General features: G+C 34.9%; 1 pseudogene; it reads right to left on the bottom strand.

Moving 5' to 3' along the window:
• Positions 1-9630: 9630 nt before the first annotated feature.
• On the bottom strand, positions 9631-11063 carry LOC111516519 (MAP/microtubule affinity-regulating kinase 3 pseudogene; annotated as a pseudogene).
• Between the last annotated feature and the right edge of the window lie 854 nt (positions 11064-11917).

The following is an 11917-nucleotide window of genomic DNA, read 5'->3' as shown; positions in this document are numbered from 1 at the left end:
CCCGCAGATTATTACACAATATTCATTTAGAATGTTAACTACATGGTTTTTGTGACGCTTCCGAAAAAGGTTATGCTGCTGTCATTTATTTTCGTGAAATACAAAATCAGAAATCGAAGCTATATTTAATCTGTGCGAAATCTAAAATTGCCCCGCTCAAGCGCATATCTATTCCATGTCTAGAGTTGTGTGCTGCTGTACTCCTCACTTTTTTAATGTCATTTGTCCTTAGTGTATATAAAGGTAAACTTAAATTCAGTTCTATTTGGGCATGGACAGATTCGGAAATTACTCTTGCATGAATTAAAGCTTCTCCACACAGATGGAAAACTTTTGTGAGTAATAGAGTCACATATATTCAGGATAAAGTGTCGCCTGAATTAAGGCATCATGTTGATTCGAACGAGAATCCTGCTGATATAGCATCTCGTGGCCTTCTTCCATCTGAGTTGCCAAATCATCGTCTATGGTTTCAAGGACCCACTTTTTTGCAAAATTTTCAGAATAAGTGGCACAAGTCAGATTTGAAAATGTATACCACGCATGAATAGGAACGCAAACTTGGTTTGTTATTAGTAAATCGATCACACTATTTGAGCGAAATATTAAAAGATATATCATCATTCGGAAAATTACAACGAATTTTAGCATATTGCCAACGATTCATTTTCAATTCGAAAAATTCGAGAAGCAAATTGTCTGGTTCTCTTTCCTCTAAAGAGCTCAAAACGCAACGAAACTTCTTGTTAAACATACTCAACAACTAGCATTCTCAAAAGAAATTGAATCACATAATTTTTCGAAGACGCTCAAAAAATTGAATATATTTATAGACAATGAGGGACTTCTCAGGGGAGGTAGATGAACAAATTCTAACCTATCGATAAGAAACATCCGCTCCTTTTACCTAGTAACTCAGATTTCACGTATTTAATTATTGAACATTTTCATACAAAGTATTTCCATGCAGGTATACGAACTGTACAGTTCTTACTATCTCAACAATATTGGATTTTGGCATCAAAACGCGTATTTGCAAAATTTTGTCTCGATGCATGGCATGTTGGAAGACGCACCCTGTGTCATTACAACCTCCCATGGGGAATCTTCCTCTACCACGCATTTCCCAAATTAAGCCCTTTTCTAACGTTGGTGTGGATTATGGTGGTCCACTTTTTATAAGTAGGAATAAACGTAGGGGATCAAAAACAATCAAGGCATACATATGTCTATTTGTATGTCTCGCTACAAAGGCGATTCACATCGAACTCGCTTCAGATCTTTCGAGTGACGCATTTTTAGCAGCTCTTCGCCGTTTTGTAGCTCGTCGAGGACGATGTTCTTCGATAAGCAGTGATTGCGGAACAAATTTCATTGGAGCTTGTAGTCAACTTAAACTTTTACAAGAGGCCGCGTCCTCTGAGAATATTAAATTTCACTTCAACCCCCTTCAGCACCGCACTTCGGAGGTATTTGGGAGGCGGGAATCAAATCAGTAAAGAGTCATTTGAATAAAACAATCGGAGAACAGGTTCTGACATATGAAGAACTTTATACGGTGCTGGTTCAAATTGACTCATTATTGAACTCTCGTCCATTAACACCTTTAAGTTCAGATCCTAATGATATTTCAGTTCTAACTCCCGGCCATTTTTTAACTTTAGAACCCCTGTCTGCCGTTCCTGACTCCGATCTCACGTCAACTCCTTTGAACCGTTTATCGTGATGGCAATTACTCCAACGAATCCATCAAGATTTCTGGCGTCGATGGAAAATTGAGAATTTGCATACATTACATCAACGTAGCAAGTGGATTTAACCGATGACTCCGGTTGCACCAGGTACATTAGTTTTGATAAAAGATGTTACGCCCCCACTCCAGTGGACTTTAGGTCGAATCACTACTTTGAAACCGGGTAGTGACGGAATTTCCCGTGTTGCTGTGGTCAAAACAAAAAATGGTACATTAACACCACCTTTGGTCAAATTGTGTCCTCTACCAATTGAGGAGACAAATTGATTGAAATTCATTCTTTTCTTTCAACTTGAATATATTTAGTTTTTTGACATTAATATTGCTTTCTTTATTTTAGAAAATTATAATTTTGTTTCGAATTGGAAAATACATATTTAATCATATGCATTTTGGGGGCCGGTAATGTTGCGTCTTTATTTGTAATTTTCTATTTTTATTAGTATTATTATGGTTGGCATGGAGCGGCTTCTAAGGGCGCATACTCAAAACTCAATTGAAGTATGCTTATCTATCTAAACCATATGAATAGAGACCTACCTACGATCTCATGCTAAGTACGCTTCGTGAATCGCTATTATTTTTGCTAATTACTTATTTCGCCGTGTGTGCTCTAGACTCTGTGTCATCTTCGACTGTTTGGTAACTCATTTTAACTTCCCGTTTTGTTGTACAATCCAGTGAAGCTGAATAAAGAACACTCCAAGAAAGGGCCCTTTCAGAAGCAGGGATTTGTGCTAGGAATTCGGTGAGTTCGCTTTATGCCACAATTCATACAGTCCACTCTTGTTTTCATTTTTATTATTTTTTAAGTATTCGAAGACGCGACACTGGTAATTGTACCTAATCCTTTTTCAGTTTTAGTTTTCAATAGAGAAGAATAATGAGTTTCCGCTTTCAGTTATTGAGTCTTACTCAAAGATTATGACTGATGTTGCCGAAAAACTACCTGAGAGATATTTGTTCTGTCAGTGCTCAAAATATTTTTTTTTATGAACCTTGTAATATTCAATACATGATATTTTTCTTACCTGAAATTTCTTGTGATAATTCATGTGAAAGGTGTTTCAATTTTCTATGCAATGTTTTTGGGTTTCTATAACCGGTTGTGCAATTATTGATGTTTGAATTTGAAACTAGAAGTTTGGCAGCTCCGCCACAATGTTTCGGATTTTTTTTTAATTAATGTTGATTGAAAAGAAGAATTAATTAGTACCATAAGGGCATGAAACGGAAGCATTTTACTTCAACATCTCTATTACTCAGCTCTCATGTATTAATTGTTTCAATCAACTGTTTAAAATATTTTCCTCGATCCTCTTGATATATTTTTAAAATTTTGGAATGTGTCTAGGGTAATGCTAACACACGTTTCGGTGAAATCAACGTCAAGCGCCGCTATTTGCACATAGTAAACTTTCAGATGGACAAGTGTCTCAGCACCAGCTGAAAAAATTAATGATATCATAATCGAACAGTCAGCATTCGGGTATTCCAATTACCTGAATGATTATTCGAGTATAATATATGCGAAGTCAATTCGACTGGAATGAAAATTAAATAGTTACCGAACGTCGGCAGTTCCTTCGTATGGCAAGGTCGGCGTGGTATTCATACGAGGTCTAATCCTTATTTTTATGTGAGAGGTTTTATATGATATCAACTAGTAAATTTATCAGCACGGTACATTAGTATTTTATTCAGCTGTTCTGACTGACTTCGTGAATATTCGTTCGAAAAATGCAGTGACATTACTACCAATAGACTGAATTTTTCTAAACACTTCACTAGTTCAGAAAGGACGCAGATAATTTCCATGGTACATGACAAACTTTCTTGACTGATTCAGAATAGTCATTCAACAATGTTGACCTTGATCTATTTCAGTACCCAACTATCTTCATCTACAACACCGAATTACTGATTATTCAATAATTAGTAATACAACATTTGTGAGCTGTCATCGGACGCATGGCAGCTGTGAAACATCGAATTCATTTTGTATAAGTTATATGCACAAAAAACAAATTATGACAGGATTTGATATGTCATAATGTAGAGATGAAATATTACAAATTTTTTCCTGATTCCATGTTGTTCACTCAATTAACATTATTTTCAATAAATACAAACATTCATTTCCAATAGTGAAAACTCAATTATTTTAATCAGTGACTTCAGTAATGATTATATTCGATGTAGCCTCTGACGTTATTACTGTGACAATTGGTAGATGATCACTGAAATATTGTTACGGTTTGGATTGTCCACCCCGTAACTTCAAAAACTGAATTGGTCCGATAAGCCGTTCGCCGTCCGCTCGCAGCTCGTTCAAGTGGAGAATTGGTTACTTGAAAAGGAAAGGGTGTATGTGAAAGATGATATTAAATATAATCATACTGTGATAAGTATCGTTGGGTGCAGAACAATACAAACTGAGCTGAATATAGAGCATCATCCAATTCTTATTACTGCACTGTATAGATCTCCTTCTACAAAGGCAGAAGACTTTGTCACCAAACTCAAAGAATATCTAGAAGAAACAAAGAATCATAATTTAGATAATCGTATTATTATTGGGGATATGAATTTGAATATCAACAACGATATAGACGTAGTTTCTGATTACTTAAACCACATGAGTGAATATAACTTTATCTCCATGATAAACAAAAATACCAGAATACAAAAAGAGTCAAAGACGTGCATAGACCATATATTTTTGAGAGCGCGCAAATATATATATACACACGACGCATGTACGGGGGCAATTTATGATACATGCATAACAGATCATAAGAGTACCTTACTAATGATTCCAAACGAAAAAATGATGTCAACATCCAAACTAACTAGAGTAAAACATTACGTACAATACGAACTGGTTAAACAAAATATTAGAGAATCTGAGAACCTTACACCAGTTACTGATAACGAGATCGGAGAAATAATATACTCTCTGAAGAATAGAAAATCGCCAGGACATGATGGTATCAGAGCAGAAGAACTCAAGGGATTAGCAACTGAAATCACACCCTCACCAACACTTTTGATAAATAATGTATTTCAAACCGGTCAATGTCCAAACAAGTTCAAAAAATTGATAGTCACACCCATATTCAAAAAAGGAAAACCGAAGGTAGTCAGTAACTACAGGCCAATATCTCTTGTAACAAGTTTCAATAAGGTATTCGAAAAAACACTGAATTCGAGGATAACTCAATACATTGATAAATATACGCTTATTTCTTGCAAACAATATGGTTTTAGAAAAGGTCTCTCAACTAATGATGCAATTGCTGCACTAACACAGGAAATAAACGGACACATAGATCAGAGACGGCCAGCATTATGTGTATTTCAAGACTAAGCAAAAGCTTTCGACACTGTTGACCACGATCAGTATATGCGAAGTCAATTCGACTGGAATGAAAAGTAAATAGTTACCGAACGTCGGCAGTCCCACATTCTAAATTATCAGTGTCAGCCATATTTTATTTTCAATTGTTTGAGAGAATTATTTATCTATTCGAACTCAGGTTATGTATACTGTATGTATACATACATATGTATATCAACAGTGAAAAGTTGTAGAGCAATATTGAACAAACCTACATTCCTAATAAGAATAATGAAATCAGAATACCTTTATTAGCAATTGAAGTTCTTCGTGAAAGATTGGAAGTTATTTAGAAAGTGATATAAAGAAAATTGATAAGATAAAGGAATTCCTGCTTAATTTGTCATGAAGTTTGGTACAGTTTCCTGAATCACGAATCTTTCCAAACTAAAACTACTTAAAAATTTCTGTCTGTTTTCCAGGAGATTAGGTACAATTACTACGTTCCACTGAAAGCGGAAACTCATTATTCTCCTCTATTGAAAACTGAAACAAAAAAAGAGATTAGGTACAATTACTACGTTCCACTTATTAGAAATACAAAATGCGAGAAATATTGGTGATGATATAATAAAAGATGAAAAATATCAGATACAATGATGATCTGCATAAATTTGAAATTGATGCGTATTTTGTGGACTATCTGCATCAGTTGTTCCATTTTGGGGACTATTCGCTTCTGTAGCCCCACTTTTTTGTCGAGATGTCTAACATTCTGTCACAAATAATATTCGACTGCCGACCAACTGGAGTACTATTATCATTACTATTAAATGGCACTCGATAGTGCCATTTAATAGTAATGATATCAGTAATGATGGTAATGATGTTCATATTTCTACATAGGATTTGAATTTTCACATTCCTGAGTCATCCACTTATCTTTCCGGATTATCTGTAAGTTAGGCCTTTTGAGAGGATCTCTAACCGAAAGCGTCTTTAGGATATTTGCACAGTCCGTGCTCACATAAGAAGGGATCAGACATTTGCCAAAAAGCACTTGCACCCTTATTTCTGGTAGTGTTGAACCGTTAAAGGGTAAAGTACCTGTCATGAGAAAGTATAATATGATGCCTAATGACCAAACATCAACTTCAGGCCCATCGTATTCAATATTCATAAACATCTCAGGTGCTGCAAAATGTAGGCTACCACAAAATGTATGTACTTTGATTCCCGGGGTGAATTCTCTTGCGAAAACAAAGTCGGCAATTTTTACGTTCATTTCGCTATCAAACAATATGTTTCCATCTTTCAAATCCCTGTGGATAATCTTCTTCATGTGGCAGTACTCCACCGCAGAGACAATCTGTCTAAACTTCGCCCTGGCTTCCCTTTCATCCATCCTACCGTGGCGGACAATGTAATCAAACATATCTCCCCCCGAGGCGTATTCCATAACAATGTGATAGGTTGTTTTCGTTTCGATGAAATAATCTTAGTATTTGAAACCAACAATCAAATGATGATTTCTTTTTATACTGATATTAAAGCGCATACTAACGTACTCAACCAAATTTCAAATTCGCTTGAATCTAAATATTTCCAAATAAGAATGGATACAGAAGATTTTTCGCCTGAAAAACAGAGACGAAAACGTGGATTAATAAACGGTGTAGGAAGTATTTGGAAAGCTATATATGGAAACCTTGATTCCTCAGACGGAGAATATTTTACAAATTCAATAAACCAATTATACAAAGATGAAAATCAAATCGAGAATTTATTAAAAAATCAAATTTCAGTTACAACCTCAGTAATAAGAAACTTTAATGAGACTATTCAAAAATTACAAGTTGATGAAGCTACTTTTAATGAAGATATTAAAAAGATAGAAAAATCTATATACGAGTTGTCTGATGAATTACAACTAATTACAGCAAAGCACAAAACAATTGAAATATGTGAATCACTCTTAGAAAGTTATATTTTCATAGAAGATTATCTAAATGAAATCTTAGAATCAATCACTTTTGCTAAATTACGTATTATACATCCATCGATTATAAAACCAAAAGATTTAGTAGATTCTCTTCAAGAAATCTCAATGCTATTACAAAATAATTTTTTACCTCTACAACCAAAAATAAGTTCAGTAGCTAAATACCTTGAAATAATACAACAGAATCAAAAATTGTATATGTTTTGAAAATACCCCTTGTTGAACCTGAAATATACAGAGTGTACCGACTTTACCCAATTCCTATATTGGATAATAGAACCGGATTACATCATATCCTACCTACTAATATAAAGTACATAGGAAAAGATGATGAATCATCATCATACGTGATCATACCCAATTTTGAAAATTGTAAACCCTTATTTTATAGAGGAAAAATTTGTGAAAGACTTTTGCCTTATCCTATTGATAACACTGCTATTTGTGAAGCTCAAATATTCAGACATTTGTTACAACTACCAAAAGTTTGTAAAATGAGCCTTCTTTTTGCAAAAGATTATAATGCCTATGAAATAGAATTTAATACATGGTTAATTCTAGTTTCAGACCAATTACTGTAACGTGTAACAAAGAATCAAAAACGAATATTATAGAAACAAATTCAATTTTGAAAATGAATGAAAATTGTAATGCATTCATTGGCAGCACAAGAGTACATGCCAAAAAGCTATTCTATTCAAGTAAAAATATTACATATAAAATGAATGAAATAAAAATTCCATATCAATGTTGTTCAGGACTACCTGAAAAACAAAATTTCCCAAAACTGAAACCTCTGAAGTTAAATAAAATGAATGCTGATGATTTAAATACAGCTCAATTCCAATTAAATGAATATTCTGATCAATTAGATAAATTGATTAATGAACCTTTCGTCTCAAAATATATTTCATGGATTACCTATGTAACAATTGCTCTTGTAATCTTTTTGATTATATTATATTGTTTTTGTGAATGTAAAAATAATAGAAATGTGAGAATTGGTATTATGACATCAAGAAATGATGGACCACCACCTCCAGCACCAAGTACGCGAAGTAAATTCAGAGCTATAACCAGATTCTTCCCCAGAAGAAGACCTAGCTATCATATTGGAGAACCCGTCGAAGAAGAAATCGAACTCAACTCAAATTCTAACAAGAATTATGCCTGAAAAGTTGCTGCAAGGTATAGCATCAACTTTTTCATAAAAAGGGGAGCTGTTATATGAAATTATACAATGGCTCATTATCCAGAACTACGTCGTATTAATGGCGCAGTTATAGAAGAACCTTGAAATCAGCAAAGACTCAGCATTTCCTGTTTACCAGTCTAGAAATAGAACACAAAGGACTTCCAGTGGGAATTACCTATGAAAGCAGGCAAGACCCGAAGCCAGCGTTCATAAGTTATTACTACTTGTATAATTCACTTCAGCTCATGAAGTTCAATAATTGTATTTGTGATCAAGAATGAATTGTGTTTTTAAAAAGCTTATATTTGAAAACCATACATATGTATATCAAAAGTGAAAAGTTGTAGAGCAATATTGAACAAACCTACATTCCTAATAAGAATAATGAAATCAGAATACCTTTATTAGCAATTGAAGTTCTTCGTGAAAGATTGGAAGTTATTTAGAAAGTGATATAAAGAAAATTGATAAGATAAAGGAATTCCTGCTTAATTTGTCATGAAGTTTGGTACAGTTTCCTGAATCACGAATCTTTCCAAACTAAAACTACTTAAAAATTTCTGTCTGTTTTCCAGGAGATTAGGTACAATTACTACGTTCCACTGAAAGCGGAAACTCATTATTCTCCTCTATTGAAAACTGAAACAAAAAAAGAGATTAGGTACAATTACTACGTTCCACTTATTAGAAATACAAAATGCGAGAAATATTGGTGATGATATAATAAAAGATGAAAAATATCAGATACAATGATGATCTGCATAAATTTGAAATTGATGCGTATTTTGTGGACTATCTGCATCAGTTGTTCCATTTTGGGGACTATTCGTTTCTGTAGCCCCACTTTTTTGTCGAGATGTCTAACATTCTGTCACAAATAATATTCGACTGCCGACCAACTGGAGTACTATTATCATTACTATTAAATGGCACTCGATAGTGCCATTTAATAGTAATGATATCAGTAATGATGGTAATGAAATCAGAATACCTTTATTAGCAATTGAAGTTCTTCGTGAAAGATTGGAAGTTATTTAGAAAGTGATATAAAGAAAATTGATAAGATAAAGGAATTCCTGCTTAATTTGTCATGAAGTTTGGTACAGTTTCCTGAATCACGAATCTTTTCAAACTGAAACTACTTTCTGTCTGTTTTCCAGGAGATTAGGTTACTAGGTTCCACTGAAAGCGGAAACTCATTATTCTCCTCTATTGAAAACTGAAACAAAAAAAGAGATTAGGTACAATTACTACGTTCCACTTATTAGAAATACAAAATGCGAGAAATATTGGTAATTTGCCATTTAATAGTAATGATATCAGTAATGATGTTCATATTTCTACATAGGATTTGAATTTTCACATTCCTGAGTCAACCACTTATCATTCCGGATTATCTGTAAGTTAGGCCTTTTGAGAGGATCTCTAACCAAAAGCGTCTTCAGGATATTTGCACAGTCCGTGCTCACATAAGAAGGGATCAGACATTTGCCAAAAAGCACTTGCACCCTTATTTCTGGTAGTGTTGAACCGTTAAAGGGTAAAGTACCTGTCACGAGAAAGTATAATATGATGCCTAATGACCAAACATCAACTTCAGGCCCATCGTATTCGATATTCATAAACATCTCAGGTGCTGCAAAATGTAGGCTACCACAAAATGTATGTACTTTAATTCCCGGGGTGAATTCTCTTGCGAAACCAAAGTCGGCAATTTTTACGTTCATTTCGCTATCAAACAATATGTTTCCATCTTTCAAATCCCTGTGGATAATCTTCTTCTTGTGGCAGTACTCCACCGCAGAGACAATCTGTCTAAACTTTGCCCTGGCTTCCCTTTCATCCATCCTACCGTGGCGGACAATGTAATCGAACATATCACCCCCCGAGGCGTATTCCATAACAATGTGATAGGTTGTTTTCGTTTCGATGACTCGAAATAATTTCAATATGTTCGGGTGGTCTAACATTCCCATTGTTCTTGATTCTCTATATAATTTCCACATTGAATCAGGCTTAAGATGAGTCTTGTCCATGGTCTTGATCGCAACCTTCATACCGGTGAGTTCGTCGACGGCCAGTTTGACTTGTGCAAAGGATCCTTCGCCAATGGTCTCGAGTAATTTGTATCTGCCAATTGTATCCTTCTTCTGCATAGAGTTTTCTTTTGTAGATGCTGAGTCTCTCTCAGTCGATTCGTCTGCAATGTCATTTCTGGGAAGTGGAGAAACGTTCCTTAATAGACTTCTAGTGCACTCCATTTCGCAATTCACTTTGTATTTGTGATGTTTTTTTGTACAAGAATCTTCTTTTCACAACGGACCAGATATTTCTTTGTCTATACACAAACAATAATTTCATGCACACAACTCCTTGATCATATGATATAGATAGGTATAATGATAGAATCACTAATGGTAAGTTCGTCAAAGCGAGGTGTTATATACGACCAAGTACCAGCTTAGGTACCTGAAAGTAAGTAGGTAGTAGATAATTACCTGATCAGGTACCTGAAATTTTGTGGTGGATTTTCGAGTATCTTAATTGAACTGAACCACAATTAGAATTCTCTAATTGTTGGCTAGCCAAATTTACCAACGACATAGATGAGTTTCTAGATACCCGTCAAATTTTCTGAAATTCGGGAAATAGTATCGTTGTCTCTGCTCCTGGTTGTGTAAGAGTCTAATATCTGTGGAGAGAAGCATTTCAAAGCCATATTAGGAAGAGTTTTTCACCAATATTATTCACTACAAAGTGGATGAAATACTGTATAAGCAGTTGGGGCTTTTCCTTTGTTACTTATCATATCGATCGGAGGGTCATTATCTCCCAAATCTGGGATCTGTACTACAGGCTTCTGACCCCATAATCTATCATACAGATCCTGTACGTCCGCATTTGGACACCCGATCTCGGGGGCGTCCGACCAGTCCACGTTGTTACGGACGTACCTTGCCACAAGGGACGGATAATCGTTGTACAGGTCTTGGGTTTTGGCGTAGAGGTAGCGCCTGCGACTACCCCGGCCTCTACCCGCTCCCCTCTTAGGCTTTGGGATTTTAGGGCGGCCGTCGGTCTGGACGACGCTAAGAAACCACGAGTACATAATAATAATAATAATAATAATAAGACGTTTATTAATCCGAATTCACAATTACATGACCAGTATAATAATACATATATTTTGTGATATACAGATTAATTGGCCTATTGTCAGCTTTCTGATACGAGTTCAGGTGCTGTTGAGGCCCAGAGGGAGAATGTATATACTGAGACTAAGATTGAGATTATTATATTTCGAATATTATGAAAACTGTCAGGTGAGTACTAAATATCTTAATGTTGAGATAGCTTCTCTTTTACCATTCTTTTGAATGACGCCATCGATTTTGTGAAGTCAGTGATCCGAAATTTGTTCAGAAGATTTGCCGTGCAGTATGTGAAGGAACGTTTGAATATCTCTTTCTTATGGGAGGGTATAGTTATAATTCCTCTTCTACGAATATTTACATTATGAACATGGCTTCTAAAGATGATTTTTTTGTGTAAATAAGGAGGTTTTTCGTATTTTAGGATTTTATAGAAGAAACAGGTTGTATGAAGTAGTCTTCGATTATACATATT

The sequence above is a fragment of the Leptinotarsa decemlineata genome, unplaced genomic scaffold (assembly GCF_025532065.1).
Source record: "Leptinotarsa decemlineata unplaced genomic scaffold, Ldec_3_MD MMD2_tig00078363_RagTag_RagTag, whole genome shotgun sequence".
Classification (NCBI taxonomy): domain Eukaryota; kingdom Metazoa; phylum Arthropoda; class Insecta; order Coleoptera; family Chrysomelidae; genus Leptinotarsa; species Leptinotarsa decemlineata.
Note: the sequence above shows the minus strand (reverse complement) of the source record. Positions and strands in the feature narration are given on the sequence as shown.